General features: G+C 44.0%; 1 protein-coding gene and 1 long non-coding RNA gene across 2 annotated transcripts in view; both read right to left on the minus strand.

The window, feature by feature from the left end:
* Positions 1-1199, minus strand: part of LOC309847690 (uncharacterized protein) — a 55499-nt gene extending 54300 nt beyond the window's left edge. The window contains exon 1 of the mRNA XM_082698360.1: positions 861-1199. The gene's annotated coding sequence lies outside the window, so the exon portion shown is untranslated. The remainder of the gene's footprint in view (positions 1-860) is intronic.
* A 572-nt stretch (positions 1200-1771) lies between these two features.
* Positions 1772-7258, minus strand: LOC309861348. Its single transcript, XR_014309890.1, has 4 exons — positions 7121-7258; positions 5924-6129; positions 5306-5353; positions 1772-2135 (listed from the first exon to the last, which is right to left on the minus strand). It is a non-coding gene; the product is annotated as an uncharacterized lncRNA (long non-coding RNA).
* Between the last annotated feature and the right edge of the window lie 564 nt (positions 7259-7822).

Genomic DNA, 7822 nt, shown 5'->3' on the forward strand with positions numbered 1-7822 from the left:
AAATCTTAAAAATAAATAAATAAATAGAAAAAAAATGACCTGGGATTCCTAGCGTTGTTCAATAAAGCCACCGCTCACCACCTAAGCCTGCCGATGGATGGAACTGGTGACAGCTTTGAACAGGCTGATTTCTCCCGGTGGAAACTCCAGCCTCGACTGGCACCCGGTTCCCCTCGTGCCCCGGCCCGGGAGCAGGGCCGCTCTTCGGTCTCCCCGCCCTCTCCCCTCAACCCTCCCCTCTGCCTCCTAGCGAGGCGTCTGGAAGGACGCCGGACACCCCAGCCGCCATCGCCCCTTGGGGACCCTCTCCGCACGCCCGCCAAGGCTGGTGAACTCCGGGCGTTCCCGCAGAGGGCCGGCCGCGGACCCCGACCCCGAGGCCCGAGCCGGTAGCCCCGTTTTGCAAGGCCCAGTGGATCTTGAGGCATTTGACTCTCACACTCGTGGCGGCTCACATCTCGCAGCCGCCGGTGCCCGGGTGTCCGGGGCATCGCTGGTGGGAACGGGGGGGAGGGGGCGCGGGAGCGGGTGCAAAGACCGAGGGCTCCCGGGGCGGCGAGGAGCGGAGCACGCGGGGGACAGCCGGGGACAGCGGAGGACGCCCGGGCCGCGCCGCCCTGCGGCCGGGGGAGGGCGGGGGAGGCGGGGGACGGGGGTCGGAGGGAGTGTGGGGGGCGGAGGGAGAGTGGGGAGCGGGAGGGCGGGAGCCCAGCGGGGAGGGAGCCGCGCGGGCGGAGGCGGAGTCCGCGGGAGGCTCGGAGCCTGCGGGGGATTCCGGGAAGCGGGCGCGGGGAGGCGGCGTTTGCCGAGAGGTTAGGCGCCCTAGCTGTCCCCACGCCCCGACCCCGTCAGCCCTTTACCTCGGCAAGGTCGCTTCGCCGCTGCCCGCAGGGGTGCTCGGCTCCGGGCCGCCGCCTGCGCCCCCGCCGTTCCGCCTCCGGCTGGGGCGCCCACGGCCCGGATACGCGCTGCGGGCGGCCCCGGCCTTGGCGGCGGGCGCGGGCGGGCGGAGCGGGCGGTGGGCCCCGGGGCGGACCGCAGACTCAGCCGGGAGACGACACCAGGGCGATCCGCGGGACTTTCTCCCCGCGGGGTGGCTGGAGTGCGCGACGGGGGTGCGCGCGCTGAGCGCGGGCCTCCGGCAGCTGGTGGACAGCCCGGGCGCGGGCCGGGGGCGGAGCCCCGACTCGTCCCTCTACTGACGTCGATGGAGCCGCCTCTTACCACTCCCCTCGCACCCTCCCCTCGGGAGCTCTGTAGGGGAAGGGGCCCGGGGTTTGGGCTTTTCGTTTACTGCGGGGTCCTCAGGGGCTGGAACAGCGCGTGGCGTCTGGAACCACGCCGAGTACCTTTCATGCACTCAGTAAAAATACACTGAATGAATGAATGAATGAATGAGCGAATGGGTTCTCTCCTGGCTCCCCCACTTACGAGTTCTATAAAACGCTCTGATTCTAATTCTCCAGTCAATGAAACGGGGATAAATATAGCCACCACTGAGTTGGTACCAAAGGCTTGGTACAGTTCCAGGTTCCGGCAGGCCTTCGCAAGTGCGGTCAACTCACTTCCCCCTCCTCATCTGTGGGTCTTTCCCTCCGTCTGTTCAGGGCAGGTAAAGAGGGAGGACAGATAGTCCCTCAATATTTTATTTGTTGTTTATATCCTGTCAATTTCCAAAAATGTATGTGTATTTTAAACGTTAAGGCTACTCATATGGGAATGTTAAAAATCCTTTCGAAAGAGAAGGAAAAGAAATACACTAAACCCTGAATTATTCTCATTGAGCATTCAATCTCACCGTCAGCTTTCCCGCCTCTGAGGAAGAGGGGGAGAGGATGTTTCGTACTTTTTGTAGCTAGAAAAGGGAACATTTTCATACATTCAGTCAACTAGTATTTGCTGACCCCTCTTTACAACAGGCACAGAGATGATCATAAGAGGATGTCTGTCGGCTTCCTGTCTTTCAGAGAAGCAGAATTTCCAGCAGTCCTGTAAGACCTGAAGGGAAATCATCACCGGGTTCGTGTCCTCATAAAAGACATTCAACACTGATAATATCTTCAGCAGCAGTTTTGGAGAAGCTGCAGAAATAGTCCTTGACAGTGGGAGAAGGCCAATACTCCATCGTATGCGTCCTTTAAAAAAATTTTTTTTTAAATTTTTAAAAAATAAACATATAATGTATTACTAGCCCCAGGACTACTGGTCTGTGAATCGCCAGGTTTGCACACTTCATAGCACTCACCATAGCACATGCCCTCCCCAATGTCCATAACCCCACCCCCCTCTCCCAACCAACCCCCCTCCCCCCAGCAACCCTCAGTTTGTTTTGTGAGATTAAGAGTCTCTTATGGTTTGTCTCCCTCTCAATCCCATCTTGTTTCATTTATTCTTTTACTACCCCCCAAACCTCCCACGTTGCCTCTCCACTTCCTCATATCAAGGAGACATATGACAATTGTCTTTCTCCTATTGACTTATTTCACTAAGCATAATACCCTCTAGTTCCATCCATGTCATTGCAAATGGCAGGATTTCATTTCTTTTGATGGCTGCATAGTATTCCATTATATATATATATATATATATATACATATATATATATATATATATCACATCTTCTTTATTCATTCATCTGTTGATGGACATCTAGGTTCTTTCCATAGTTTGCCTATTGTGGTCATTGCTGCTATATATATTTGGGTACATGCACCCCTTCGGATCACTGCGAAGTATCTTTAGGGTAAATACTCAGTAGTTGTATGCATCCTTTTATATAAGTAAATAAAACTAAGGATGCAAATGGAAATACAATAGATAGAAATAGATTAAAATGATAACAAGGATTAATTGCAGATTGGGTTATCAGAGGTGATTTTTATTTTCTTCTTTTTTACTTTCCAAATTTCTAAGTATTTTTACTTGCATGATGAGGGAAAAGATTTTAAAAAATAAACACAGTATGTTCCACGATGTCAGGAGCTTAGAAATTGTTACTCCACGTCCCACAAGAGAAATTCCGAACCAACTGAAAATCTCTCCTTAGGTCCACCAGTGAATAGGGGTCCCAGGGAAAATTGTAGCCTGAAAACTGGAGAGACAGGCTGATGTAGACAATCAGTGTACAGGGAGTGGAAATCTCTGAAACCTTAAGAAAACTTAAACTGCTTTCGACTCACTGCTGAAGACTGAGCATGGACTAACTCGAGAATTAAAAACTCCTGAGAGCCTAGTCTTAGTGGGGTCCTCCGGTTTCTTGATCTTTCCACCAGGTGCTCTGCCAGCTTCTCCTGGTGAACATGAAATTCCTCTCCTGTTTGGGAGGAAGAGACTAACCATTTTGGAATACACCCAGAATGTTCTGTATGAAAGCCTGCCTTCAAAGGGAACCAGTCATTCTACCAGAACCCAATCTGATCCTGCTCAAGAGGAATTAGACAGCTCAGTCCCCTTGAACCTTCCTGTCTATCATCATAGGAGAGAAAATAAAGGGGTAGGGATTCCAAGAAACTCCTCTGTAGGTCACAGTCCAGTCTCAGACCCATCAGAAAGGAAAACAAGCCCTGAGATTTAATCATAGTATCATGGAATGTTTCCCCTTCACAGTATGTCACCACCACATCCACACAACTCTAGAACAGTAACAGTAGATTACAACTCTATTTAAGAGGGAGTTTCTAGGGAAACCCAAAAACCACAGGGGAGGCAAAAATGAAGGCACTAGATCAAATAAAATTCTCTGACAAGTACAGAAAATGTCAAACACAGACTTTTAGCCAGGTAAACAGCATCTCACACTAAAAGGATTATTTAGGTCAGCTCCTGTTATCTGATACATCCTGTCTGGCTTTCAGTGAAAAGTACAAAGCTTGCTAAAAGGCCAGGAAAAAACACAATCTGAAGAAGCAAAATAAGTTTGAGAACAAGGCTAAGATGTGGCAGGGAATTGGGAATGATGAAACTAGGAATTTAAAAGCCATGTGATTAATATAGTAAGGGTTCTTTATTATCATAGAAAGATATTTGATCTTTATTTTTAATCCCAGACCCTAAATCCCTTATAATTTCCTGAGTGGTAGGGTGAGAGGAATGTGTTTGTTCCACTGAAGTGACACTAAGAGGCCCAAGGTAGTTTTAGGATGGGTCACCAGAAAGACCAAGCCTTGTCACAAATGAAGTCTGGAACTTTCAACTCAGCCCCCGCAACCTCTGAGGAAGGGAGAAGGGCTGAAGATTGCGTTAATAATCATCATTCTTACATGATGAAACCTCCACAAAAGCCCATCAGTGACAGGTTTTGGAGAGCTTCTGGGTTGGCAAGGAATCGGAAGAGTGAACAACTTGCTGAGGGCATGGAAGGTCTGTGTCTTCCCCTGCCCCCCAACCCCGTCCCCCATACCTTGCCCTATGCATTCTTCTCCTTGGCTGTTCCTGGGGTGTGGCCTTTATAATAAACCAGTAACAATAAGGAAAGCACTTTGATGTGTTCTGTGAGTCATTTTACTAAATGACCAAACCTGAGGGGGTGGTCATGGAAACCCCTGACTCTGTAGCCAAGTCAGAGAGAATTGTGGGTAAACTGGGGGCCCCGTTCTTGTGGCTGGTATCTGAAATGAGGGTGGTCTTGCAGGACTGAGCTTTGAACCTGTGGAAGTCTGGTGCCGATTCTGCGTAGTCAGTGTCAGAATAGAACTGACTTCTAGGACACCAGCCGGTGCTAGACTGGGTTGGTGTTTGGGAAGAGACATAACTCCTCAGGCTTTAACAGAGATGTGGACAACAAGAAAGAACAGACGAGTGATGTAAGGAGAGAGACAAAAATCCTAAGAAAGAATTGAAGGGAAATGCTAGAAATTTAACCAAAACAAAACATAACACTAACAGAAATGAAGAATACTTTGGATGAGCTCATCAGTAGACTGGACACAGCCAAGGAAAGAATCAGTGAGTGTGAAGATATGTCATTAGAAACTTCCCAAATGATAAAGTAAACATAAATAAATAAATAAATAATTAGGAACAGGCTGTCCAAGAACTGTGGGACAATTACAAAAGGTATAGCATATACATAGTAGGACTATCAGAAGGAGAAGAAAGAGAGAAAGGAGCAGAAGAAATATTTGAAATAATAATGGCTGAGAATTTTTTAAAATTAATGAGACACCAAACCATAGATCCAGGAAGCTCAGAGATTAGTAAAAATAAATACCAAAAAATTTATACCTTGGCATTTCATATTCAAACCAGAGAAAGTCAAAGAGAAAAAGAAAACCTTGAAAGAATCCATAAGTATGAAACATCTTACCTTATAGAGGAGCAAGGATAAGATTTCCATCTTATTTTGCTTCAGAAACTGCAAGCAAGAAGACAGTGATATAAAATTTAAAAAACAACAACAACCACCCAGCAACCTAAAATTCTATATCCAGCAAAACTATCCTTCTAACAATAAAGAAGGATACAAAGACTTTCTCAGGCAGACAAAAATGGAAGGATTTTGCCACCAGTATACCTGCCTTGAAAGGAATGTTAGAAGTTCTTCAGAAAGAAAAAAGTTAATATAGTTTGGAAACTTATCCTATATGAGAATTGGAAGAGTGTTAGAGAAGGAATCACTAAAAGTAAGAACTAAAAGTAAGATAAAATAATTTATTTTTCTTATTCTAAATTGATCTAATAGATTACTGTTCAAAATAAGAATAGCAGCATTGTACTGGATGATTATAGCTTATAGATAAATGAAATATATAATAGTAAGGTTGTAAGGGGTGGGAGGGAGGAATTGGGAATATATTGTGAAACGGTACCTACATTACTCATGAAGTGGTCTAGTGTTATCTGAAAGTGGATTTAGATTAGTTGTAGATGCATATTGGGCAACCACGCCAGCTATGTTTAAAAGAAGTGTAAGTGATATACTCACCAGGGAAAGAAAATGGAATTATATAAGACAATTAAAACTAGAAGACTAGGGGTGCCTGGGTGGCTCAGTGCGTTGGGGCCTCTGTCTTCAGCTCAGGTCATGATCCCAGGGTCCTGGGATCGAGCCCCGCATCGGGTTCTCTGCTCAGCAGGGAGCCTGCTTCTCCCCTCTCTCTGCCTGTCTCTCTGCCTAGTTGTGATCTCTGTCTGTCAAATAAATAAATAAAATCTTAAAACAAAAACAAAACCAAAAAAAAAAAAAAAACCTAGAAGACTACCCAGAAAAGAGTAGAAGATTAAAAAAAGACGCAAAGAACAAGTGCAATGAATTCAAAGCCATTACAAATATGGTAGATTTTTATGACTGACAGAGTGGGTTAAAAAGTAAGACCGAGCTACATGTTATCCAGACGAAGTCTCCTTTAAATATAAGACACATTTAGATTAAATATAAAGGATTGGGGGAATATGTGACATGCTAACGTTATATGACATACATATTATATGACATACATAACAATAAATGACATGCTAACATTAATCAAAGGAAAGTTTGATTTCCTTTGAAAGGTGTAGCTGTGTCAATTTCAGACCAGTAGATTTCTGAACAAAGAAAATTATCAGGGATAAAGAGAGCATTACATGATGATAAAGGGATTAATTCTCTAAGAAAATATAATAATCTTTAGGATGTGAATGTCTAACAACAAAGTGTCAAAGTACATGAGGCAAAATCTGATAGAATTGCAACAAGAAATAGACAAATTCATGATTATAGAGGCTTCAGTACCCCTTTAGCAGTAATTGACAGATCCAGCACTCAGAGAATCAGTAGGGATAGAGTTGAGCTTAGGAACACCACAAATCAACTGGATCTAACTGCCATTGATAGAGTATTTCATCCAACAACAGCAGAATATACATTCTTCTTTATCTCACATGGAACGTTTGCCAAAATAGACCACTTTGTGGGCCATAAAATACACCTTAGCAAACTTGAAAAAAATGGAAATCACACAGAATATGCTGTCAGGTCACAGTGAAATTAAACTAGAAATCAGTAATAGAAAGATTGCGGGAAACCTTCAAATACTTGAAGATTAAACAACACACTTCTAAATAATACAGGGGCCAAGGAAGAAGCCTTAGGAGATATTTAAAAAAATTTTAGCTAAATGAAAGTGAAAATGCAACTTACCAAAATTTGTGGGTGTTTAGAGGAAAATTTATAACATTAAAAAATATGTATTGAAGAATAATATCCAATCTATAATTTAAGCTTCTACCTTAGGAAGCCAGAGAAAGAAGAGCAACATAAACTTAAGCAAGTAGAAATGAAAGAATAAATAAATACAGGGATGAGATTAATGAAACTGAAAATAGGAAATCAGTAAAGACAATCAACAAAACCAAAACTGGCTCTTTGAAAAAATAAATGAAACTGATAAACTTCTAGCTGGACTAAACAAGAAAAAAAAGCAACGAGACACTGATTATTATTATTGGAAATGAGAGAGGCGCCATCACTACTAATCTAATGGATATTAAGAGGATAATACAGGAATATTATGAATAATTTGCTGTGCCCATAAATCTGGTAACTTCAATGAAATGGACCAATGTTTTGAAAGACACAATCTACCAAAAGTCGCACAAGGAGAAATAGATAATTGAGATCATTCTATAGCTATTAAAGAAATTGAATTAACAATTGATAATCTTCCGGAACGAAGGCACCAGGCCCACATGATTTCACTGTGCATTTTATGAAATAGTTAAGGAAAAAAAGACAACAATTTCCTTCGATCTCTTCCAGATAAGTGAAGTAGAGGGAATACTCCCTAACTTATTCTGTGAGGCCAGCATTACCCACCCTAATACCAAAACTAAATAAAAACAA

Source organism: Mustela nivalis (genome assembly GCF_964662115.1).
Source record: "Mustela nivalis genome assembly, chromosome: 1".
In the NCBI taxonomy this organism is placed as follows: domain Eukaryota; kingdom Metazoa; phylum Chordata; class Mammalia; order Carnivora; family Mustelidae; genus Mustela; species Mustela nivalis.